Below are 27,861 nucleotides of genomic sequence, written 5' to 3'. Positions count from 1 at the left end.
AGGGCCTAAGTATTATTTATATAGCACCTATTGTGTGCCAGGTACTGGGCTAAGTGCATTTTGAGATATTATATTATTTGATGCTTGCCACAATTTTATAAGATAGGTGCTATTATTATTCTTATAATAATATTATAATTGGGGCAGCTAAGTGGTGCAGTGGATAGTCAGGCCTGGAGTCAGGAAGACTCATCTTCATAAATTCAAATCTGGCCTTAGACACTCACTTGCTGTGTGACCTTGTACAATTCACTTAACCCTGTTTGTCTCAGTTTTCTTATGCATAAAATGAGCTGGAGAAGGAAATGGCGAACTACTTCAGTATCTCCGCCAAGAAAACACCAAGTAGGGTCATGAAGAGGCAGACACAACTAAAAAATGATAGCAAATATTATAATTATAATAAAATAATAATACAATTATAATCTTATAAAATTACATTTGAGGGAACTGAGGCAGAGTTATAGTTACTTACCCAGGAACACTCAGCTAGTAAGAATCCAGCTTTGAATACTTCAAATCCAGCTTTGGATTTGAATTAAGATCTTCCTGATAACAAGAACAGAAGTCTATCTACTTTACCACTTGCTGCCTTTAAATAGCCCAAAGATCCCAGTTACAGAGGGGAAAAAAAGCTCATTATTTAACAAAAGCAGATGGGAAAGCTGAACAGTAATCTGATAAAATTAAGCTTAGGGCACCATCTTGCACCAGATAGTAAAATAAGCTCCAAATGGATATATAACTTAAATTAAAAAAGTCTGCTGACCTGTTTGCCTTGTGTGAACTCTCCATAAAATAGTCTTTTAGGTAAATATACCTATGGAATTTGGGCTACATGGCCAGCCCATCAGAATTGTGCTCTCTGCATTACAGTTTGAATGCTTGGCAGTTCAGCTCAAGAAAGGACCTCAGTATCCAGTACCTTAATGACCAGATAATCTTCAGAATCTTTCTAAGACAATTTAAATGGAATCAGTGCAATTTTATGGCACTGTCCAGGTTACACAGGCATACAATAATGAAGTCGGCACAATGGCTATGTAGACCTTCAGTTTGGTAGGCAGCCTAATACCTCCTTTCTCCCACACTTTCTTTTGGAGCCTCCCTAATATCCACAATGTTGTCAGACTCCTTGAATGAGGACAAAAATCACATAAAGATCAGCTATTGCACTGATGGTAAACTATTAAACTGAAAAAGGCTATAAGCCAAGACTAAAGTGGAGAGAGAGTTAGTATGTGACTTTTTGTTCACAGATGATTGTGAACTCAATGCAGCCTCTGAGGCTGAGATAAAACAGAGTATGGATTGATTTTCTGCTGCCTGTGCTAATTTTAGCCTTTCAATCTATACCAAGAAGACAGAAGTTCTCTACCAGATAGCACTGTACCATACATATATGGAACCATTGGTTACAGCAAATGAAGAAATGGTGAATGCTGTGGATAAATTCACTTACCCTGGCAGTATACTTTCAAGGAATGTATACATAGAAAATGAGGCTGATGCACATATCATTAAATATTAACCATCACAGGCAATGAAGTTATCACCTGACTGGAGGCCTGTTGATGATGATGGTGATGATGATGATGATGATGATGGTGGTGATAGTGATGATGGTGATGATGATGATGATGATGGTGGTGGTGATGGTGATGATGGTGATGATGATGATGATGATGGTGGTGGTGATGGTGATGATGGTGATGATGATGATGATGGTGATGATGACGATGGTGATGATGATGGTGATGATAATGATGGTGATGATGATGATGATGGTGATGATGATGATGATGGTGATGGTGATGGTGGTGATGGTGGTGGTGATGACAATGATTACAAAAACCAGCCTCTATATGGCCTTTCAGATTTGCCAAGTGCTTTACACCCATTATCTCATCTGGGTCTCACGTCTTACCTCTTACCAAGTCCTATTGATTTAACCTTTGTAACATTTTTCATAGATCTTCCTTTCCTTATTCTGACACTGCCACTACCCTGCTATATTTTCTGCGCTACTGTAATAGCATTTGGTTTGGTCTCCCTGCCTCATGTCTCTCCCCACTCAGGTCATCCTTCATTCATCTGTCAAAGTGATCTTGGTAAGGCACAGATCTGATCATATAACTCACCTATTTAATAAACCCAAGTATATCCCAGTTATCTCCAATATCAAATTTTAAATAATTCATTTGGCTTTTAAAACCTTTTGTAACTTGCCCCCTTCCTGCATTTTCAGTCTTATTATACCTTCCTCATATCCAAATACATTGCCTCTTTGCTCACTCCTCCCTGAAGACTCTTCTTCTCCCAAGTCCAACATTTTCACTGGCTGTTTGCCTTATCTGGAGTTCTTTCCCTCTTCACCTGTCTCTTGATTTTTCTGAATTGCTTCAGGTCTCAGCTAAAATTTCAAGTTTTGGACCCTCCCCTATCAACCTCTGAAAACCCAGAAAATATCACCCCAGAAAAAAAAAAACCCTGATACAGCTGAACTAGAAGAAAGTTGGGGAGCAGCAGTGCAGCAGCCCAGCAAACAGGTCTCCTAGTGCCTCAGCAAAAATAAGGGAAGCAGCACTACAAAGGGCCCCAGGCAGATAAGTACCCTGAAGCACTCACCTGAATGGAGCTGAAGAAAGCAACCTAGAGTCACCCTAAAGTCCCAGCCTTGCTGATTTCAACCCAACACAAGGTAAGCTGTCAGAACCCTACAGCCTCCCACTGTCAACCAGGAGGAGATCCTGAAGCCCAGGTGGTAGAGCAGGCAAACACCAACACCTGGACATTCTGAATGCCTCTGTGAGGTTGGGGGAACCAGTGGAAACCAGCTCAGAAAACCACCAGGTGCCTCGGCATTATACCTCAAAGGAATCTCCAAGTGCATTAGCAGAAAGGAGGTAGGCAGCATTGCAAGGACCCCCAGGTAAATAAACACCCTGCAGCACCCATCTAAAAGGAGCTGAAGAAAACTAAAGGACAGGAAAAGCAGGCAACCTAAACTTGCCTGAAAGTTCCAGCCTTGCTGATTCCAGCCCAATATGAGGTAAGCTGCCAGAAACCTACAGCCTCCAATTGCCAACATAAGAGGCCCCAGCACACAAAGCCAGTGACCAAGACCTAGGCTCCCAACACAAGAAGCTTGGGTCAGTGCCCTCTGTTCCCCATCAGGAGAGCTCAATTTCTTTAAAGGCCAGGAAATAAAGAAACCATGAGTTAAAAGAAACATACCATAGATTCATATTATAAGAGTGAAGATCAAGACAGAAATTCTGAAGAGGACAACATTGTCAACAAACCCACATCTGCAACATCAAAAGGAAATATGAACTGGTCTGAAGCCCAAAAAGCATTCTTAGAAGAGCTCAAGAAGGATTTTAAAAGTCTAATGAGAGATAGAAGAGTCCTTAAAAAATACAATTGGCCAATTGGAAAAAAAGTACACTGAAGAAAACAAGTCCCTAAAAAACACAATTGGCAAACTGGAAAAAAAGTACACTGAAGAAAACAAATCCCTTAAAAATACAATTGGCCAATTGAAGAAGGAAGTACAAAAACTAACAGAAGAAAACAATCTGTTAAAAACTAGAATTGGACAAATGGAAACTAATAACTCTGTGAGAGAGCAAGAATCAGTCAAACAGAAACAAAAAAATGAAAAAATAGATGAAAAATAAAATCCTCAAAACAACCGACCTGGAAAATCGATCCAGGAGAGACAATTTAAAAATCACTGGACAACCTGAAAATCATGATGAAAAAAAGAGCCTGGACAGTATCTTTCAGGAAATCATAGAGGAAAACTGCCCTGAAGTCCTAGAACCAGAAGGGAAAATAACTATAGAAAGAATACATGGCTCACCACCTAAAAGAGATCCCAAATTTACAATGCCAAGGAATATAATAGCAAGATTCCATAATTACCAGATGAAGGAAAAGGTGCTACAAGCAGCCAGAAAGAAACAATTTAAATATCATGGAACCACAGTCAGGATTACACAGGACCTTGCAGCTTCTACATTAAAAGACCACAGGGTGTGGAACCTGATATTCCAAAAGGCAAAGGAGCTTGGATTGCAGCCAAGGATCAACTACCCTGCAAAAATGAGCATGATTTTTCAAGAGGAGATGGATATTCAACAAAATAGGGGACTTCCAAACCTTCCTCATAAAAACCAGAGCTCAACAAAAAATTTGATCTTCAAGTACAAAATGCAAGAAAGGCATAAAAAGGTAAATGGGTCAGAAAGATACAAAATGTTGTTAAAAAGGGCAAACTGTTTACATCCCTACAAGGGAAGTTGACACTTGAAACTCTTGAGAACTGTATTGTTATTACACCACGTTAAAGGTGCATACATAAAGGGGGTGGATATTAGTTGACTTTGATGGAATGATAAAAAAACAAATCTAATCAAGTGGGTTAAATGGATCCAAGTAAGTGGATTAGTCTGATCTTAGAAAATGTACTGAGAAAGGAGGAGGCAGACAAGGGTAAATTACATTACAGGAAAAGACAGAAAATCCTATTACAACAGAGGGAAAGAAGGGAGGGGGGTGAGAATTGTTTGAACCTTACTCTCATCAAATTTGGCTCAAGAAGGGAATAACATAATCAGTTAGGTATAGAAATCTAACTTGCCCTATAGGCAGTAGGCTGGAAAAGGGGAAAGAAAAGGGAGGGGGGGATAGAAGGGAGGGAAGAAGCAGTAAGGGCAAAGGGAAAGGGATAATAGAAGGGAGGAGAGACTGAAGGAGGCAGTAGTCAAAAGCAAAACACTAGCTGGGGGGGGAAGGAGAAAGGAGAAAGAAAAGCATAAACGGGGGAAAAAGGATGGAGAAAAGGACACAGATAGTATCCATAACTGTGAAAGTTGATTTTTTTTCTTCTGTTGAGTTTTGTTTCCTCTTTCTGATGGTTCCTCCTACTGGTTTTAATTTTTAATTTTTACTTACAACCTCACTAATGTGAAAATATGTTTAATAGGAATGTAAATGTATAGCCTATATCAGATTGTGCACCATCTTGGGGAGGGTGGTAGGGAGAAAGGGGAAGAAAAATTTCAAACTCAAATGCATATGGAAGTGATTGTTGATAAATCAAAATAAATTAATAAAATAAAAAAATAAGATTTCAAGTTTTGCAAGATTATTTTTCCTGATGCTCTTTAATGTCAGTGCTTTTGCTCTGAATATTCTTTTCAATTTATCCAGTAAATAGCTTGTTTGTACATAGTTATTTTCATTCTGTTGCACCCTTTAGACTGTGCTTGAGCTCCTTGAGAGCAAGGATTTTCTTCTGCCTTTGTTTGTGTCCCCAGCATTTGGAACAATGCCTAGCCCATAGTGGGAAATTAATACATGCTTATTGAATCACTGACCACCTAGGGAAATAGCCTATAGATTTTATAAAGGGTTTCATTTTTCATATTTTTAAATTGAATGCTTAAAGAAGTAATCTTCAAATATCCAGTACATTCACATATGTTGAATACACCAGATAAATGAAATTACACAGAGTGTTATATGGAAACACACATATAATTACATTTAATATATGTAGACACATATATGTATACACATATATGTATATCTATGTGTATGTATACATGTGTGTGTACATATGTATGTATGAATATATATATATATATATATATGTATATATAGTGATTCTCTATGATTGTAAATTTCTGGTCTGTACTGGTGGAGAGAATTCCCATGCCTGGAGTTTCCTACACAGATGAAATCACAAATGCAAATTTTAATTCCCCTACTACAGCAAAAAAAAAAAAAGTGAACGTTGTTAATGCCTTAATATGGTTTCCTTCCAAGGGAAAACATAAAAATAGGACAATTGATTAAGAACTGGGAAGGACTAGTAAGTAACTGAGAAAGGAAATGAATTCAGATGTTCCTAACTACAAAACCAGCGCCCTACTTATATGGCATTGTGATTGCCAGTTGACACTATCCACTACACCATGCTGCTTCTTTCTGTTAATGGAATGTATCTTATTTGCAAAAATGGCATTTCATACGTGTGTTTACACACATATCTATGTGTATATGTACATGTATATGTATATATGTAACCCAGGCTGGTCTGAACATGCCCAGTTCTGGTAACTTGGAAGTCTGAATCCCCTACCACATAGGTCAGGGTAATCTCATTTGATTGGCTAGGTCTTTAAAACTGGGAGCCTAAGCCCTTTGCTTCTCTTCAGATGAATTCTATTCCACCACCCACTTTCAGCTGTGCTCTTTTGGGCAAATCTTACCTGCAGTGTTCAGTGTGATGGCAGTGATCTGAATTAATGAGAGGGGAAGGATTCATTGTCCTCTGCGCCACATCTTTTACCCTGGTTCTGAAAAATGGGCTAGGGGGTTTTGTATCCATTCTATGTCCTCAGTTTCAGGTACTATAGATGATTGGCAAGGGATCAGGCATTCAAGTCATGGTGACCTTGGGACCAGGACTGCAGTCAGGATGGCGCAGCCAAACCAGCCTGGTATGAAAATCCTGAGGAACCAGGATTCCTGGGACTTGAGCCTGAGGTGGGTTTTAGACCTGAAACTGGGACTGTGCTTTATAGCAACTGAGCTAAGCTATGAACTTAATCCTTTTCCCTCTTTCAGAGATTGAGGTGAGCAGGGGAAGAGAAGCACGTCTCCTACGTGTTGGGGGAATGAGTTTGCATATTTGTAATTATACATTCTGAAGTAAATTTTTTTTGTAAAAGCTAATCTGACTGTTAGTGGCTAAATGGAACTGGGGTACAGGGGACCCACCCCTACAAATGAAGAAATAACATCTGTGGAGATTAGAGCCATTTAAAGAGAGCCTAGGTACCTCAAACCCTCTTAAGGGTACTGGAGAATTCTAGGGCTAGACTGAAATCTAACCTATGTAAGCTAGATTTAATAAATGTTTATTGATTGATTTCTATATGTATATGTGTACATATGTACATATATATATACACACAGACTACTCATAATAGACACATATATGTCTCTATGTATATGTACATGTATATATAAAGAGACTGTATACACACAAATGTATGTATATATACATATAAAAATATTCAGACATACATAGAGACAGAGAGAGGAAACTGGTGGTTGTACCCAAACCTCCAAATACAATGACTGTAAGTATGATACAGGTCTTCCTGCTAGTTATAATCCACATGCATGGGTATGGCTGCAAAGACCAATGCACACTCTCTTTTCATACTAGGCACATTTGATGATCATTCTTTAGTTTGCAAATGCAGTTTATATATGCAGAGCCTGTCGCTATGTGTCTATCAGTTAAACTTACAACTGGCTCAAAATCTCTGCTCAAAATTGTCTACTCATTTCTTATTCAATTCAATTTAATAAATATTAATTGAGCTCCTACAATGTGTGCAGCACTGTGCCAGGAACTTCAGAAGATGGTGAGATTAAACAAGACAGGGAACCCACTCTCATTTACAGTTTAGCATGGAGATACCCAGACAACTATAATACAAAACAGAACAAAATGCATACATGGAAGGTATGAAATAGCAATCTACATCTGAAAAAGAAAAGCCCATTTTCTACTGGGGCTAGGGGAAAGAGACCAATCTGGGAAGGATTCAAGAGCTGGATCTTGAAGTATGCAAATGATTTCAGCAGGTATAGATGGGGGTGAGGAAACAAAGAGGAAGGGAACTGTATAAACAGAAGCACAGAAGAAGGAAAACTCCTGGACAGGATAGAGAATGCTTCAGTTAAACTAGAGGGAGATTAAGAGGAAAAGTCAAAGTTGACTCCAGATTTACAGAGATAAGGGATGAAAGGGTTAAATGCCAGGCTAAAGTGTGTAGACTTTGCTTTGTAGGAAATAGGAAAAAAAACTGAATGTCTTTTGAGTAGAGGAATGACATGCCCAGATAGATGATTAAGGGACATTAATCTAGCAGTGGGATGAAGAAAGGATTGGAAGTAATGTAGAGAAAAACAACATTAAAAAACTTCAGAACTCTGATCAATACAATAAGCAATCATGACCACGGAAAACTGATGTTGAATCGTTCATCTTTCATTTCAGTAGAGAGGTAATCAACCATAGGAGTAAGGTGAATCATACATCTTGACCCACGGCCAGTGTACTGATGTAAGTTTTTATATGTATTCAGTTCTTAACAAGGAGGGTTCTATGTATGTGAGTGGGAGGGGCATTATTAGGAAGCATTAAAAATATAACAAAAATTATATCAATACAACATTTTAAAAGGATGTCTGTGGGTGGGGTAGGATGTTGAGGTTGGCAAACATGGTATCTTGTTAGAATGATCCAGGCTGGTGGTAACAAGGACCTCATCTAGGAAGGTAGCAATGTGCTTACAAAGGAAGAGAGAGACAAGTGAGGGATGTTATGGAAATTGCATTGAATTGGGGTTTTTTTGTTTGTTTTACAATTAAATGATGACAAGAGGTGACAGAAAGGAAATAGTCCAACATAATACCAATTATTGTCACTGGTGACTGGATGATGTGGCTCTACTGATAGGAATAATGAAATCAGAAGAAGGAACAGGTTTAGTGGAAAGGGAAGAAAATAAGCTTAAGTTTGAAATGCCAGTGAGACAGCCAGGTGAAGACAGAAATAGAATGAGCCACCAAGCAACATTATCCTAGGCAGAAGAGAAGTATTAATTATCTTACCATTTTTTTCCCACTATGAGTAAATAAATTAGCATTCTGAGTTATTAGTCCTGTACTTTTGATTAGTGTGAACCTATTGTTTCATAATAGTTTAAACTATCAATCAATTAAGTACATTTACAAAGCACCTACAATTGTCATCATTCAACTACAACTGCTCGCTCCAAAGTTTCCAATGATCTCCTAACTGCCAATTTTAATGGTCTTTTCTCAGTGCTCATCCTTCTTAATCTCTCTGCTGCATTTAGCATTGTCTATCACTCTCTTTGTCCAGGTCATGCCTACTAGGTGTTCGACAGGGCTCTGTCATAGGGCCTCTTCTATTCTCCTTCTATACAACAGTATAAAGTATAGTGATATTTGGTGATCTCTTCCACTTCTATGGATTCAATTATCATATTTATGCTGATTCCTTATCTATCCCTATTTTCTTTCTTTACCTTTGGACCTGTAACTCCAATTGCCTGCTGGACATCTCAAGCCAGATGTCCAGTAGACACCTTAAAATCAATATATCCTAAACTGAACTTGTTATCTTTTACCCTGAGCCCTTCCCTCATCCAAACATCTCTATTGCTGTTTTTTTCTTTTTTTGTTATTTTTAAATTTTTTTTTCTCTATTGCTGTTAAGTCACAAATAGCTTCCTAGTCAACCAGGCTTACAATTTAGATGTCAATCTCTACTATTCACTATCTTTCTTGCTCTTCATATTTAATTTGTTTCCTGTCCACTTTGTTCTCAAAATATCTCTTACATATGTCCCTTCTTGCCTCTGATGCTACAACCTTCATGGGGCAAGCCCTTATCGCTAATGTGTGGACTATTGAAATAACCTATTGATTGGAGTCTCTCCTTCAAGCTTCCCTCCACTCAGATGTCAAAGTGATATCCCTAAATCATAGGTCTGACCATGTCAACTCTCTGTTCAATAAACTCCAGGATCAAATTGAAAATTATCTGTTTACAGGAGTCAAGATGGTGGAGTAAGCAGTAAAACATCTTAGCTCTTCCTTATTCACCTCCAAATAACCAAAAATTAGCACCCCAAGACAAATCCTAGAAGAGCAGAACCAGCAAAAAGATAGGGTAAAACAATCTGTGAGCCTAAGAAACTTGAAGGATCTCAGGAAAGGTTTGTCTCACTCAAATAAAGGGGGAGCACAGTTCAGTACAGGAAGCATCCCAGCAAGCCAGCAGTAAGCACCACCTCAGCAAACCAGTGGTAGATAGTGAGCCCCAGTGCAGTGGAGCAGGCAAACGCCAACACCAGGGCCCCGTCACATGCCTCAGCACAGCCAAGGGACCAGGGAGACTACAGGTCAGAGAACTGTCATGTGCTTAAGTGTGCTTCAGCCTAGCCCCGGACAAACAGGCAAACACCATGGCCAGACCTCCACGTGCTTCAGTGTAGCCCTGGGGAAAGAGGTAGCCACAAATCCTATGAGTGCCTATGCAAACAGGCAATTGCCAGTGCCAGGCCTCCACCACTTGCTCCAGGGTAAACCTGGGCAAACAACAGCTACCAGCAACCTGACCACCACATGCTTCTGTCTATCCCTGGGGAAATGTGGAAACACACCACCGACCTCAGCACACACCAGACACCAGCACTATGCTACTAGCTCAGCACCAGGCAAGCTGCTGGACCACAGCACCAGCCAACCTCCACATCACCTTGTCAGTGCAGCACCAGAAACAAGGGTCCCCCATGGGCCTCAGGACAACATCAGTGCAGCACCAAGAAAACAGCCAGGGCCTGCAGCCACTGGCACAAGAAGTCTGAGACAGAGCTCAAATTTAAAATAAAGGGAAAAGGCCAAAAAAGATGAGCAAACAACAACAACAAAGAATCTGACCATAGAAAGTTAATACGGTGATAGGAAAGATCAAGACACAAACTAGGAAGAGGACAACAATGTCAAAATACCTGTGGGCAAAACCTTAAAGAAAAATGGGAAGTGGTCGCAAGTCCCAAAAGAACTCATGGAAGAGGTCAAAAAAGGCTTAAAATCAAATAAGAGAGGTAGAAGAAAAATTTGGAAAAGAAATGAGAATGATGCAAGAAAATTTTGAAAAAAAAAAAGAGTCAACAGTTTGGAAAACTGCCTAAAAAGTAGAATTGGCCAAATAGAAAATGAGATACAAAAATCCATTCAAGAAAACAATTCCTTAAAAAATAAAATTGGCCGAAAAGAAAAGAAAGTAGAAAAGCTAATGAGGAAAACAACTCCTTTAAAGTTAGAATTGGGCAAGTGGAAGCTAATGAATCCATGAGACATTAAGAATAAATCAAACAAATACAAGGGATTCGATAGAGCTCACCTGTTTATATCCCCACATGGGAAGATGATACTTGTAATTCTTAAAAATTGTACCACCAATAGTACAGCTAGAAGGAATATCCATAGACCAAGGGTATGGGTAAGAGGGGAATTTAAGGGAATGACATAAAAAAATTAAGTGATGAGAAAGAGTACACTAGGTGCAGAAGGAAGGAAGAGGTAAAATGAGGCAAATTATTTCACACAAAGAAGTTTGAAAGATCTATTACAGTGGAGGGGAAGATGGTAGGATGGGTGATGGGCACCACCTGAACCTTACTCTCATTAGTATTGGCTCAAAGAGGGAATAATATACACAATCAGTTAAATATAGAACTCTATCTTATCCAACAAGGAAGTAGGAGGGGATGAGATTAAGTAAAGGGAAAGGGATTGACAGAAGGGAGGGCAGACTAGGGAAGGTGGTACACAAATGCAAAACAGTAGTAAGAAGAGAAAGGATGAAAGGAGACAGAGGACAAACTAGAGGAAAAATAAGATGGAGGGAAATGCACAGTTAGTAACCATAACTGTGAATGTGAATGGGATGAACTCTCCCATAAAACAGAAATGGATAGCAGAGTGGATCAAAACCCAGAAACCCACAATATGTTGTTTACAAGAAACACACCTGAAGCAGAGAAAAATACATAGAGTAAAGGTAGGGGGCTGGAGCAGAATCTATTATGCTTCAGGTGAAGTTTAAAATAAAAGCAGAAGTAGGAACCTTGATTTCAGAAAAAGTAAAAGCAAGAACAGATCTAATTAAAAGAGATAAGGAAGGAAATTATATCTTGCTACCACAGACAATGAAGAACCATAGACAATGAAGAAATATCAATACTAAAAATATATGCATCAAGTGGTATAGCATCCAAACTCTTAAAGAAGTTAAGTGAGTTACCGGTATCATGAAATATAAAATAGAGAATTTTGATTATATTGAAACATATAGCTTTTGCACAAAGAAAACTAATGCAACCAAGATTCAAAGGAAAGAAGAAAGCTAAGAAACAATCTTTACAGCAAGTGTATGATAAAGGCCTCATTTCTTAAATATACAGAAAACTGAGTCAAATTTACAAGAATATAAATCATCTTCAAATGATAAATGGTCCAAAGATATGAACAGGCAGTTCTCTGATAAAGAAATCAAAACTATATATAGGCATATGAAGAAGTGCTCTAAATCACTTTTAATTAGAGAAATGCAAATTAAAACAACCCTGAGATACCCACCTCACACCTATCAGATTGGCTAATATGACAAAAAAAAAAAAAAGGAAAATGAAAATGTTGGAGAGGATGTGGGAAAATTGGGGCACTATTGCACTGTTGGTGGAGTTGTGAAGTGATCCAACCACCCTTGAAAGCAATTTGGAACTATGTCCAAAGGGCAATACCACTACTAGGTCTATAACCCAAAGATATCACAAAAAAAGAGAAAAAGACCTACATGTGCAAAAATATTTATAGCAGCCCTTTTTTGTGGTGGCAAAATATTGGAAATCGAGGGGATGCCAATCAATTGGGGAATGCCTGAACAAGCTGTGGTATATTAATGTAATAGAATACCATTGTGCAATAAGAAATGATAACCAGGCAGATTTCAGAAAAACCTGGAAAGACTTGGACAAACTGATGCAAAATGAAATGAGCAGAATGAGGAAAACATTATATACTGTATCAGCAACACTGTGTGATGATCAACTACGAATGACTCAGCTCTTCTCAGCCACACAACGATCTACAACACATTCAAAGGGCTCATGAAGGAAAACGCTATCCATATCCAGATAAAGAACTAATGGTCTCAGAATGCAGATGAAAGCATTTTTTGTTTACTTTATTCTTTTTCATGTTTTTTTTTCTTTTGACCTGTTTCTTCTTTCACAACTGTGACTAAAACAGTACTATGTTTTACATGATAGTACATGTATAACCTATATCAAATTGGCTGCCATTTTTGGAAAAGGAGAAATAGGAGGGAGACAGGGAGGGAGAAAAATTTGGAACTCAAAATCCTGTAAAAAAAAAACGAATGTTAAAATTTGTCCTGACATGTAATTGGGAAAAAATAAAATAAAACTCTCTATTTAATATCTAAAGACTTTCATGACCTGGTGCATTCCTACCTTTTGAGTTTTCATACCCCTTGCCCACATACATACCATGACACTGGCCCCCTTGCTGTCCCTCATACAAAACAATACATGTTTGAATTCTGGGCATCTTCACTGTCTTCCATTCCCGAATTTCTCTCTCTCTCTCTCTTTATCTCACCCTCCTACCTTCCCTATAGTTTTCTCTAAAGTCTACCTTTTCCAGGAAGTCGTTCCCAATCCCCTCAATGCTAGTGCTTTCCCTGTGTTGATTATCACTGATTTGTCTTATAAATAACTTATATGGACTTAGTTATTTTCAAGTTACCTCCCCTATTAGACTAGGAGCTTCTTGATAGCAGGGACCATATTTTGTCTTTATTTGTATCTATCCCCCAGTACCTGGACATAGTAAGTTCTAACTAAATGCTTATTGACTGATTGATATCTACTAGGCACTGGGCTAAATGATTATGACTCAAAGACAAAAACCACAATCCCTGCCATTATGAAGCTTGTATTCTATTTGAGGAGAAATTTATGTATATATGTATGTGTTCTCTTCGAGGCCAAAGGACAACAACAAGCCAACCAATGTACATAATAACTATAGAAAATGATACATAGTAATTTGAGAGAATATTGGCTATTAGAAGAATAGGGAAAGGCCTCATATAGAAAGCAGCATTTGAGCTGAGTTTGAAAGAACATTAAAAATTCTAAGATACATATGTGAAGAGGAAAAAACATTGCATGCATTAAGGGTAGACACTGAGATAGGAAATGGAGTTCCTATGTAGGGAATAAGAATGACAACCTACCTGGATTAAAGTGTGAATGAAGGAGAATAATGTATAGTAAGGCTGGAAATGTTGTTGAAATAGGTTGTAAAAAACTTTGAATGCCAGAGAGAGTAGTTTGTGTTTATTCCTGCAGGCAATGGAGAACTACTGGAATTTAGTAAACAGAGGAATTATATAGTGAAACTTGCTGTAGAAATATTATTTTAATAGTTGTGAGAAGGATGAATTAGAGACAAATGAGACATGAGGAAGAGATACAAATTAGGACAACATCGTAATAGTTCTTGTGAAAGGTCCTGAATTAGGCAGGGGGATATGAGAATAAAGAGAAGGGGACATAAGTGAGAGATATTTTGGAAGCAGAATGAACAAGACCTGACAACTATTTGGATGTGCGAAGTGATGGAAAGTCAGAAATCAAGGAGAACAATGAAGATGTAAACCTGGGTTACTGGAGAAATGATGATCCCAGTGACAGCTATAGGAAAATTCAGAAGAATTCAGAAGGTGAGGGAGAAAGATAACCCCTACAGACGGTTTTAAGGTGCTTCTTCTGTCTTCTTTTCTTCCTGAAACTCTAATTAAGATTGCTTTCCTTGGTGATTCTCTGTAAAAAGGGTATTTTAGCACTTTCAAAAGAGCTTTCCATCAAAAATTACAACACAGGGGCAGCTGGTGGTGCAGTGGATAGAGCACCGGCCCTGAAGTCAGGAGGACCTGAGTTCAAATCCGGCCTCAGACCAATCCGGCCTTGACACTTACTAGTGGTGTGACCCTGGGCAAGTCACTTAACCCCAATTGCCTAAAAATAAAAAAAAATACAACACATAATAAATAATGATACTTGCTGAATATCACCAAAAAGATGTTGTGAATGTCAATAAATTATAAGTTGCAAAGTAGCCTGTGGTGGCCAAAGGGAAACTAGTTTAAAATATTTCAAAATAATACATACATTTGAGGAAACTCTATACCATTAAAGACCTTTGAAATAAAAACCAGCTTATGTCGACTTTTTCTTTCTAGTATTTTGGTGGTTTGGGAGCTACCTGATCTTCTAAGTGTGTCCACAGAATAAGAAAAAAAAAATAACAATAAGACTTTGAATTTCCACTTTTATCCTGGGATCAGATTGATGAGTATTCACCTTATCTTGCTTGGTCCCTGGCCATCACTTCGAGGCCAACTCTGTGCCATGTTACTGTCCCTACCATCCTCTTTTCCCCATCAATCTTCTATCCTTGCTTTCTAATAATAAACCCATTGCCCAGCAAAAACAAATTAAAAAAATCATAAAAATCACGTTTGTTTCAAGCAAATTCTGAGACAAAAGGGAAAGCTTATTTGGAGCACTTTGAACAATAAAATAAAAGTATACTTTTTAAAAAATTGTTTAATTTTTTGGCAATTGGGGTTAAGTGACTTGCCCAGGGTCACACAGCTAGTAAGTGTCTAGTGTTTGGTCTGAGGCTGGATTTGAACTCAGGTCCTCCTGACTTCAGAGCTGGTATTCTATCCACTGTGCCACCTAGCTGCCCCCAAAAGTATACATTTTTAAAAGTACCTATTTTAGGTATAGATTTCACTCAAAAACATAATTAAAATTGTCCATGATCCTCAATTACATATATATATGTATGTATATATATGTATATATATATATGTATGTATGCATATATATATGTATATATGTATATATATATGTATGTATGCATATATGCATTTTAATAACTGAATATTGGTATAATCCTAATAAGATGTGTGTCACTTTTTTACATTACTGGCATATTTTCCATCCAAAATGTAAAACAAACAAACAAACAAAAAAAACTTCCTTTGAATCAAAATCCAACATTAGTCTCAATTAAAGGTTTTTTTTAAATGTAACTTATTTGAAAACTTTTGTCTCTGAAGCATGTAGGCTAGAACGAAACATTAACAACAACTTGTGGGGGTTTTTTCTTCTTCTTCAAAGGTTGATTACTATTCGTTTATAAAGCATAGTGTTGAAAAGGTATACTTCAAAAAGATGAGAGTGGAAAAATGATGAGTAGATTATTATCATTATCTACATTTCATTCAAAGGTCTTCTTACATCTTATACTGCTTCCCCCACTTCCTCTACCCTCATATTCTTGTCATTTAGTGACACTGGCTTCCTTGAAGTTCTTCCCCCTAGATAGATACTCCATTTCCCAGCTCTGGACTTTTTCTCTTGCTGTCCCCCATGCCTGAAACTCTCTCTCTCCTTACCTCCACCTGCTGGATTCTCTGGCTTCTGTCAAGTCTTCCCTCAAGTTCCTTCTCCATGAAGCTTTTCCAAACTCCTCTTAATGATAGTGACTTCCCTCTACTGATTTTTTCCAATTTATCATATATAGAGACATGTATTTTTATACTAGTTTCACATACTTGTTTACATGTTTTCTCCCCCATTTGAATCTAGGATCTTTCAAAGCAGGGGCTATATTTTAACCTTCTTTTTAACCCCAGTGTTTAGTAAAGTGCCTAGCTCATATAATAGAAGCTTAATAAATCCTTGTTGACTGATCATATAGATAGATACTCATGAATGCATATATGTATGTTTATGTTTAAATGAGGGATAGATTTCATAGCTAAAATATGATATGGAATAATGTTAGGAATTTAGATGCGATTGTTAGGTTCAACATCAGATCAGTGTTCAGAAAAACCTTTGAATATCTGTTCTGTTCCTTGTTTGATCTTCTTATTCTCCAAACAATAGAAAGGTTATTTTTGTCAATGACACATAGGTTGTATGTATGTAGGCTATTTTCTTTATCTTAATAATTATGCAGTTATGTGTAGGCAATATAAAGAAATAAATGATCAAATCACTAATAAATGCTTTTGTTATTTGAAGGTAAATTCATTTTCTACTTTCTATGCCAGATACCTAAATAAGAGGTGATGAACAGAGAAAGATCTTTAGAAAGCCCTGATCGTTGTTATTCACATTCTTTGTAAGCCCCAGCCCCTTCCAAGATTTAGCATTCCCATCACTATAAATATGTCCCCAAAACCTTAGAACAGTTTCAAGCTATTAAAATTTTAATAGATTAAAGCTCTAAGATTTTTGGGACACTCCACTCTTGGAGAACTGTATCATTTTGTGTCATCCTAATTTAACCATCCTTAATTTCATTTTCTGTGAGACCTCTCTAAAAAATTTAAATGAGTCAATGTTTGTTGTACTACTTACGTTTTGCTCTATTATCAAAGTAATGTGTCTTTGTATTCTCAGAAACCCATCCTTGGGAGTACCCTCATCCCTTCACTGGCCTTATGTCCTCTGTAGAATTTTAGGCCATTGGATGCTACCGATCCTTTTTTTCTGAACTCTTTCAAATTTGCTGTTCCAAAATCTAGTGTGTCAACAAATGCTTATTTACAGCATTCTCTTTCTATTTTATCAAAAAATTCTAGACTGAGTAGTTAATTGCTTTCAAGAGTTTTCTCAGTTCTACTTTGCTAAATAGTTCTTCCTTACTGGCAAATTTTTTCATTTGTTTCTTCTAACTCTTGAATAGTCAAAATAATTTTTGACCTATTTACTTCATTCTAATATGTAATGTTTTACCAGTGAATTGTTGGATTCTTTTTCTTTCATTCAGGCTGACCTTAGGTTTTCCAGCTTTTGTCTTAAGCTGGTTATTCTGCTCCCTAGTTTTTCCTCAGGAGCTCTAATTTGATTCCTTATCTCTTCCTTCATTTATTTTCATTCACTCTGACAATAATTATCAGCTGCTCTGTTTTTAGTGAAAAACATGACCAGCGGATCTCCAGAGAGTGGATTCTTTACCCTCTTACTGCCAAATATTATGTTTCCCCTTTCAATGCAATTTAACAAATGTTGATGAAAAATCCTAGTAGGTGTTACAAATGCTGCTAAGAATCGGGGATATAATGTTGAAAAATGACAGTCCCTGAACTCAAAGATGTTAACATCTTTTAGTGTAGCTATAGCTGGAGATGAGTATAATACAAGATATAATAAGATGGGGGCAAAGAAGAGGTAAGAGGTATTCTAAGAAGACTGAAGGAAGAAAGAATCTTTTCAGCTGAGTGGATCAAGGAAGTCAGATGTCACCCAAGCTTAACCTTCAAGAAAGAGATGGATGTTGACAGGAAGAGTTGTTGAGACAGTATATTCTAGGCACAGGAGATGGTCTAAATGTATGAATGCACTGAGGCATGAAATGGTATGTCAAGTTCCTGGAACAGCTAGTAGTCATGTATGATAAAATATGGTTATGAAGAGGTTCCAACTAAATCCACCTCTCCTCTAAGACTACTTTAAAAACAATAAGAAAATGCTTCAAATTGAACAAAAACAAAATAGTCAAAGACTACATTGAGGTAGGCCGCATTAAAAACAAAAAAAAGCAACAAAATAAAGGTCACCAAGTCTTTGCTCAGTCAGTTCTGAAGGGCAAGGGTAGCAGGCACACTATTTACCCTTATACTACCAGCCTACGCCTAAAGGATTTTTGCAGTAGCGGTCCCAACAACAGAAGAGTAATGAAAAGCTGGGGAAAAACAACAAGTTAGGGGCCCATCGCCAGGTAGGCCCAGTAGAGGGGAGAAAAAAATACATAAACATCTATTTAGGGAAGACCATATGTGGTGAGGCCTATAACTGTGTAGAGCTCAAAGGGAGGCAGAATAGACATCTCTAGCCTCTTAACCACCATCCTTCTCCAAAGAGGACTTTAATTCCTGCCAAGAGGAGAAGTTGGAAGTTGGGGTCAAAGGCTGCTCTGCTCTCTTTAGAGGGAGGGACACTGGGCTAGACGTATACATATCTACTTCCTCATCTAGGGGAATATGATAGGGTTCAAGCTAACTTCTGATTGTTTTCTCATTATTGTTGGGGGAAAGCAGGTTCCCAAGCTCTATTTCCAAGGATTGACTTCATTCCCACCATATACCAGTTTTACAATGAGCACATACAGTGAATGGAAAAATAACCCATTTTTCCAAATCATAGAAAAATAGAAATCAGAGAAGGTATTCATAGCAGAATATATAAATCAGATCACAACCATGAGAGATTACTCTCACCCAAAGGGAAACCCAGCAAGCCAGGAATAGGGAGACAGAGATTGCCAGGTCCTCTCATGTCTTCCCCAAAGTCTTTTCTATCAGTAACCTAAAGTGGGGTTGGCCTCTTCCATCTTTCCTCTTGATGCTGAAAGCCAGAAGCCCCTGGAGGGACTCAAAGCTCAGAAACTTGAAGCTTTAAGAATCATAAAGGGAACTGGTTGAGAACTGAAGCTCTCCACTCTTGTCAACTCAATTCTGCCCCTCATGCAGGGAAGGGCATTCATCTTCACCAATGAAGGGAGAGTCCCATACCAATGGGCTTTGGGACAGTGGCTACATTAGAAAACCATTAATAATGCTGAATGTATTCTACAACCTAAGAGAATTCTAAGATAAAATTCCAGAAGGGATTGGTCACAAGATTCAGGATGAATGAAAAAAAATGACAGAAGAGATAAGTAGTCAAATTAGAAACCCTGCTTGGGGTGGGGCAGAGGGTGGGGGTGGGACTTATAAGGAGAACAACCAACTTAGGTAATAAACAGGAAAACCTTCCCAGGTAGTACTCAATCTAAAAAACAGAATGAAAGAAAAAGAACTAAAAAAAATCATTGACAAAACAATAAATAATAGAATAAAATTAAAAGCCAACAAATTAGAAGAATGCGAGATATGTACTATAATACAGTAGAGAGAATACAGAAACAGAATGAGAAGAGATAATTTAAGAATCAATGGACTCCCCACTTTAAAAGGACATGAACTACATGGGGAAAGTATTACGGGATATTATTTAGCTGAGAATAATAAGAATGCACTTGAATACATTGTTTTTATTTATAATGTTTTCAAATCTTACTGCCTTGCATTCTTGTTTTCTTACTCTTCCCATTGGAACAGATTCTTTGCAGAGACTCCTGAGCTCTGATAGGTAAGTTTTTACCTTATTTTGTCTGGATTCAGGCATTTTCTAATCATATCTTAAACATGTCATACCCTTTCCTTCGCACTATAGATTCAACTGCAGCTCTCCTTTATCTTCCCTTAACATCATATAAACTTCTTGAGAAGAGGGTCTGTCTTTCTTTCTTCTATCTGTATCCTAGCACTTAGCAGAGTACAAGTGCTTAACAAATGTATCTTTTATTCATTAATGCTGTTTTACCACAATTTTTGTTAAATTTGCTCCTACTGAATAAGATATATCTGTATGGAAACACATTCTGGTCATACAACTAACACTACGGCTCAGTGATGCCTATAAAGTCACAATTTTCCTTTACATTACTGCCTATAGTATGTCCATTTTGAAGATGTAATAAAGTACTGAGTCGTATTACTGCCCCTCTTCTTGGATATAACCTCCTTTGAATTATCGATTTTCTCTGATGATATTCTTCTTCCTATGCAATAATAGGTTTACTTTGCATATCTGTATTGACAGATGTATGGAAGTGGGTTTTTTTCTCCATTTTCAATTTAAAATCCTTTTGATGAAATCCACAGTTATTCAGGAAAATATATTTCAACCAATGCTTCAATATACTCCCTCTCAAACCAAGATTCTATCATTTCTAAATCTTAAACTTTGGTCTAGAAAAAAAATAATATATTACTGCTATGTTTTTGTTTTGTTTGTTTTCTCTAGAGAATAGACCTATACAGTAAGTTAAAGGTTAATACAGTGTTAAGGAAGATGGCCAACTTAATCAATACAAATGTGAAAAATTGGTCTTTTTTTCTGTGACACCATATAAATGCAACTCTGATAGAATGGTTTGCAGAAAGATAATCCTGTGTATCATGTTGCCTGAAGGCAATATGACTTCCTGATTAGCTGAGAGAAAGCTAGGTAGGCTGCTCTGCTATGCTAAGGGGTAGGGTTCCTGAGCAAGCAAATAAACAGAAAGAGGGGCCAGAAGGAAGCAGGGGGCTGCAGTAGTTGTGTGTTGGGTTTTCTGCTGTTTGGAAGGGCTGTATATGTTAAAAAGATGATGACCTCCTGGAGTGATTGGTTACAAAACACAGCAGTGATGCTGGCTAACATGGACAGTCATGCATCAAAAAATATTAGAGAGAAGTCTATAATTGGGAGTTTGTAAATGGAAGGTTAGCCATGGAAAAAATGAAGTGTTTGGTTTTGATATGGATTACACACTAGCTGTGTATAAATCCCTGGAGTATGAATCTCTTGGTTTTGACTTGATGGTTAAAAGATTAGTTTCATTGATAACCCCAGGAGCTGCTCAGTTTTGTCTATGATTCTACATTCCCTACCAGAGGACTGGTCTTTGACACACTATATGGGAACTTGGCTGAAAGTTGATGTCTATGGAAACTTCCTGATGTGTGCACACAGACTTAACTTCATAAAGGAACATGAAACTCGGGAACAAATAAATTTATCCAGTGAGATGACACAGAGAGATTTTACATTCTGAACACTTCTACAGCCGAAGGAAGGAAGTAGGAAAAGCATTTCTTCTACAAATAGTGAATATACATATACTGCCAAAGTTATGACTTATTGTTTGATTTCCTGCATGGCCCTAAGCTTGGGAGCTCACATTAACCATGCCAGTCCTATTTTGATTCAATCCTTGTGGATGCATGAAAACCACTGTTCTTTGGAAAAGGCACAGTCCTGAGGCAGGTGGACATTAAAACTAGCAAGCTAAAGATTAGCTTCTACACAGGACCCTTTCCAACATGGAATTGTCTATTCAGGAGGTTCATCTAATACAATCTGGCACCTACTAGGGGCCAAGGGCATAGATATTCTGTACATTGGAAAGCACATTTTGGGGAATATCTTGAAATCAAAGAAACAAGGTGGCACACTTTCCTTGTGATTCCCGAATTGGTACAGGAGCTGCATGTTTAGACTGACAAAAGTTTACTTTGTGAGGAGCTGCAGAGCTTGGATATATTTAAGCAGAACTCTATAAGCACCTGGACAGCAACAGTAATGAGTGTCCAGATATCAACTCCAGTCGAATTAAGAAAGTAACTCATGACATAGACATGTGCTATGGGGTGATGGGTAGTCTTTTCCAGAGTGGCTCAAGGCAGATGCTCTTTGCCAGTCAAGTGATGCATTACGCAGACCTCTATGCTGCCTCTTTTATCACTCTCCTGTATACTCCATCCAGTTATCTCTTCAGAAGTATTCATGTCTTGATGCCTCATGAATCAACAGTGGAGCACATCCATGTGGACATCAATGAGATACAAATACCCCCTCGCTACACAGAACCATAAATCTGTGGATTTTAAAGACAGCAACTAAAAATGCACCAGTTGACACACTCCCTCAGTGAGATCAAACCTCCCAACCTCTTCCCACTGGCCCCCTTGGACATTACATATTGCTATGATGATGATGAAGAAGAAGAAGAAGAAGAAGAGGCGGAGGAAGAGGAGCAGTAAGAAAAAAGGACTGAAGAAAATGATGAACTATTCAATGAACAAACTCTGGGGCTCAGCAGGAAGGGGGATGATTCCCCATTTGGGTTCTTGGTGGGGTTTGGGGTAGGAGAAGACTCCACCAGATGTACATCTGGAAAGTTTCTAAAGACTTAAAAATTCTAATCATAGTGAGCCTTATTTTAGCTTTCTGTATCTGCACTCTTTGCAGACGGTTCAAAATTCCAGCAGAGTCTGTTTGAAAGAATTGTGAGTGAATTCAGAACCAACTACATGATGGTGACACCCTCCTGGTGCCAGTTATGACACTGACCCCTAGTCCTTTCCATTAATGATATCTTACCTTCATTTCTATCTAAAAAACTGGATAGCAGTGGAGGATTGTGGAGGAGGTAGAGCCAGAGTGGGAGTGAGAGGGCAGACTGTCTGAAGATGCTGTGTGTGAACACATCATGCTGTTACTCTAGACCTATCTTTTTCAGTGCATTACACAATATTGTATATCAGTGGGGAAATGCATTTTTTCCAATACCACATTTAATCCTTTGTGAAGCACAAGTTTCTCTTTCTAAGCTTTTCAACATCCTGAATGGCTCTGAGTCAGTAGCTTAGAAATGCATCTTGTCTGTGTTTTAGGTTTGGTTTGATAGAGATTCACAATTTTCACCACCTGACATGGGCTGAGTTGTGTCTTGTTCTGTTTCTGATGGTGCAGGCTGCTGACACAACTACTTTTTCACCCTGACAGCACAGAAGCCAATTCTTTCTCCAAAGATATTCTACAAATTCAGTCTGAAAAACCCTCAGACCAGTCAAAAGACCAAGACAAAGCAAGAACCCCTAGAAATGGGCAGGGAGGATTCCTTTTCTATCCCAACATATGAAATCCATAGATATAGTTCAGGGCACAATTAGTGTAGACCAAGAGTAGGGAACCTGTGGCCTTAAGGCTACATATGGCCTTCTCAGTCCTTAAGTGTAGCCTTTTGACTGAATCTAAATTTTATAGAACAAATCCCTTTATTTTTAACACATTTTTTGTTCGACTTTCATATTTTTGTTTTATTTTTAAAATGAATTTATTTAAAACACCAAAAAATAAAATAAGTTTCAATGAAAGAATCTTCCCAGATTGACCAGCACACTTAGAGAATTAGTAAGCCATGAGGGCTAAATTGATGGCTGCTACGCTCATCATTTAGTTTTAACTTCCTGCCTGAATGGCTCCACTACCACATGGGGCTGGTTGGTGAGAGTTTATGGGGGTCGAGAATGCCAATCCATCATCACCTTTTGACAGTGGCACCCTATATTTTTGTTTGAAGTGGAATTCATAAATAGTTGCATAGCTCAACAATATCTTTTTAAATTCTGACTACTTAAAAGCCCATCACGTCAAAGAAGACCAAGAGAATGCTGAAGAAAAAAAAAAATTTTTAATGAGGTTGGGAATTGCAATATTATCTTATTTTTGCTAAAGATAAGATGATTTACGTGCTTTGTGATACTGAAATATCAACATTAAAGAAATTCTATGCTCATACAGATATTTTACATTAGAGGAAGAGGCATGAATGGTTGTATTGCAGAAATTAACAGATGAAAAGCAAACACAAAGGCAATTCTTTCAAGCATCAATAAGACTTGGAAATTATGCCACTGAAGCAACTTATAAAGTAGCTTATATACTCAGGAAAAAAAAGGAAGCCATTCAGTGACATAAAAATTGTGAGAATGCATTGTTGAAGTCATAGGATGCTTAGGCTCCCAATAACGTTTCAAGGTACAAACAACTACCTCTCTCAAGCAGACCCATAACTCATTGGCAGAAGGAATTAGCATGCAATTTAACAGAACAATTTCATGCAATACTTCAAAAGGAAAATATATATTAGTCAATCACTTTGGATGAATCAACTGATACTCTTGACTTGGCACAGGTTTTATACTTCATTCTGTTCATAACAGAAGATTTTATTTGCTATAAAGAGTTACTCCTTTAGGGTACTCTTGCAAACAGAACATGGGGAATAGATGTTTTCAACAACTTTCAAGATAAATGTCGTAAAGTTGGACTGAATTTGGTAAATTTAGTGAGTATATGTACAGATGGTACACCTTCCATGACAGAAAAACATGAAGGGTTTATTGGACAGATAAAAAAAAGTATTAACAAACTCTCATTTTATTTTCATTTTGCATCAGCAAACTCTATGTGTTAAGCTACTATTTTAAGTGACACTTTGCAACAAAATGTAGGTATTGTTAACTATATTCATGCAAGAAGCAGTGAGGTGGAGACACCTCTGTTGTGGGCACTTACAGGAGGCTGGAGGTCTTCGTCTGAGTTCAAGGTCATAAGGGTGAACTGAAGAGAATTAGAGGCAGCATCTCCCATACCCCAGAACTAGAGGTGATTATAAAAACTAAATTATTGCAAAAAAAAAAAAGCACAGGCAAAAGAGAAAGAATCCAATCATAGAGAGCTATTATGGGAACAGAGAGGATCAGGGTTCATCTTCAGAGAAGGATACTGAAACAAAGAAACCCTCTTCTATCCCAAAGAATAATGTCAAATGGCCACCTGCCCAAAAAACCTTATTGAAGAACTTTTAAAAAAGACTTCAAATATCAAATGAGACAGACTGAGGAAAAAGCTAAAAAGAAAAATAAGAATAACACAAGAAAAACAAGAAGATTATGAAAAGAAATTCAACCAATTAGAAAAGGAGATCCAGAATCTTAAGGAAGAAAATGCCTCCTTGAAAATCAGAATTGGGCAAGGGGAAGCCAATTAAGTTGTAAGAGATGAAGAAATGAAAAAAAAAATATAAAGACTGAAAAAACAGAAGAAAATGTGAAACACCTCATAAGAATAACTGGACTACCTGAAGGTTCTGATCAAAAAATAATCTTTACATAATTTGTTTCTTTTCTTTTTTATTACTTTATTTTGATTTATCAACAATCACTTCCATACACTTTTGAGTCAAAAAATTTTCTCCCCCTCCCTCCCCATCACCCTCCCCAAGATGGCATGCAATCTGATATAGGCTATACATATACATTCCTATTAAATATATTTTCACATTAGTCGTGTTGTAAGGAAGAATTTGAACCAATAGGAAGAACCACCAGAAAGAGGAAACAAAACAAAACAGAAGAAAAAAAATAGCAAACCGTATGCTTCGATCTGCATTCAAACTCCATAGTTCTTTCTTTGGATGTGGATAGCATTTTCCATCACAAGGCCTTTGGAGATGTCTTAAATCCTTGTATTGCTGGGAAGGGTTAAGTTTATCAATATTAGTCATAGCACAATGAGGCTGTTACTATGTACAATGTTCTCCTGGTTCTGCTCACTTCACTCAGCATTAGTCCATATAAGTCCAGGTTTTTCTGAAGTCAGCCTGTTCATCATTTCTTACAGCACAATAGTATTCCATTATATTCATATATAACAACTTGTTCAGCCATTCCCCAATTGATGGACATCCTCTCAATTTCCAATTCTTTGCCACTACAGAAAGAGCTGCAATAAATATTTTTTGTACATGTGGGTCCTTTTCCCATTTGTATGATCTCTTTGGAATATAGCCCTAGAAGTGCTATTGCTGGGTCAAAGGATATGCACATTTTTATATCCCTTTGGGCATAGTTCCAAATTACTCTCCAAAATGGTTGGATCATTTCACAACTCCACCAACAATGCATTAGTGTTCCAATTTTCCCACATCTTCCCCAACATTTATCATTTTCTTGTTTTGTCAGCTTGGCCAATCTGATAGGTATGATGTGGTACCTCAGAGTTGTTTTGATTTGCATTTCTCTAATCAATAGTGATTTAGAGCATTTTTTCATATGACTATAGATGGCTTTCATTTCTTCATCTGAGAGCTGCCTATTCATATCCTTTGACCATTTATCAATTGGACAATGACTTGTATTCTTATACATTTGATTTGATTCTCTACATATTTTAGAAATGAGGCCCTTTTCAGAGAAACTGTTTGTAAAAATTATTTCCCAATTTTCTACCTTCCTTCTAATCTTAGTTGCATTAGCTTTGTTTGTGCAAAAACTTTTCAATTTAATGAAATCAAAGTTATCCATTTTGCTTTTTGTAATGTTGTCTATATCCTGTTTGGTCATGAATTCTTCTGTTTTCCATAAACCTGATAGGTAAACTATTCCTTGCTCTCCCAGTTTGCTTACCCACTTTATATCTAAATCATGAACCCATTGACTTTATTTTGGTATATGGTATGAGATTTTGATTAATGCCTAGTTTCAGCCATACTCTTTTCCAGTTCTTCCAGAAGTTTTTTTTTCAAAGAATGAGTTCTTATCCCAGAAGCTGGGGTCTTTGGGTTTATCAAATAATAGAAGAATTTTGATATAATAATACAAGAAATAATTAAAGAAAATTGTCCTAAAACATTAGAACAAGAGGGGAAAGTAGAAATAGAAAAATACACCAATCACCACCTGAAAGAGATCCTATGAGGAAAACTCACAGGAATATTATAGTTAAATTTCAACCTCCCCCCCCATCAAGGATAAAATACTATGACCAAGAAGAAAAAAAAATTACATACAGTGGTACCACAATTATAATCACACAAGTCCTAGCAGTGGCAACACTAAAAGATTGCAGCTGTTGCAACAGTGTATATCGAGGAGCAAAAGAACCGGGCTTCTGGCTGAAAATATCTCACCCAGCAAAGCTAAGCATAATTCTGAATGGAAAAAAGTGGACATTTGATCAACTGTCAGACTTTCAGGTCTTTGTTAAAAAAAAAAAAGAGAGAAAAAAAAGAGAGAAGGAAGGAAGGAAGGAAGGAAGGAAGGAAGGAAGGAAGGAAGGAAGGAAGGAAGGAAGGAAGGAAGGAAGGAAGGAAGGAAGATAAAAGCCTGAACTCAATAGAAGATTTAACATGCAAGAGCCAAGAGAAATATAAGGTACATACCAACGACCAATTACAAGGGACTAAATAAGTATAGAATATTTACCTTTAATGAATGAAAAAGGTAAAACCTATGTCTGAGACTATTACTAATAATTAGGTAACTGAGTATGATATGACTTCAAAAAAATAAAACCATTCAAGTACAGCTAAAAGAGTAATTATCTTTTACAAATGAGGTGCAAGAGGAAGAACCAATACAGAATTAGATGGGGGAAAGGGTCTGTTAGTGCTAGAAACCTACTCTCATCAAGAATGGGTTTAAGAGGGGAAAATATATATACATTCAGAAGAGTATAAAAGTCTTCTGAATTTAGAAAGAAATAAAACTCTAAGGGGATAGGGAGGGAGGAGAAGATAAAGGAGGGATCTTTAGAGGGGAGAGTGTGGGAATAGGTGAAAAGGGGAACATAGAAAGGGATTTAGATTTAGGGAAATGGGAGGATAAAGGAGAGATTGCTGGAG

At 37.4% G+C, this 27,861-nt stretch overlaps 1 protein-coding gene and 2 pseudogenes across 1 annotated transcript in view; 2 read left to right on the top strand and 1 right to left on the bottom strand.

Annotated features, from left to right (window-relative positions):
- Positions 1–27,861, bottom strand: part of GPC5 (glypican 5) — a 580,550-nt gene that overhangs the window by 107,397 nt on the left and 445,292 nt on the right. The gene's annotated exons all lie outside the window — the stretch shown is intronic.
- Positions 6,494–21,446, top strand: LOC144454822 (cytosolic purine 5'-nucleotidase pseudogene; annotated as a pseudogene).
- Positions 21,449–22,432, top strand: LOC144454821 (cytosolic purine 5'-nucleotidase pseudogene; annotated as a pseudogene).

The sequence above is a fragment of the Phascolarctos cinereus genome, unplaced genomic scaffold (assembly GCF_003287225.1).
Source record: "Phascolarctos cinereus isolate Bilbo 61053 unplaced genomic scaffold, phaCin_HiC Scaffold_7;HRSCAF=346, whole genome shotgun sequence".
Classification (NCBI taxonomy): domain Eukaryota; kingdom Metazoa; phylum Chordata; class Mammalia; order Diprotodontia; family Phascolarctidae; genus Phascolarctos; species Phascolarctos cinereus.
This window is presented reverse-complemented; position numbering and strand designations above follow the sequence as displayed.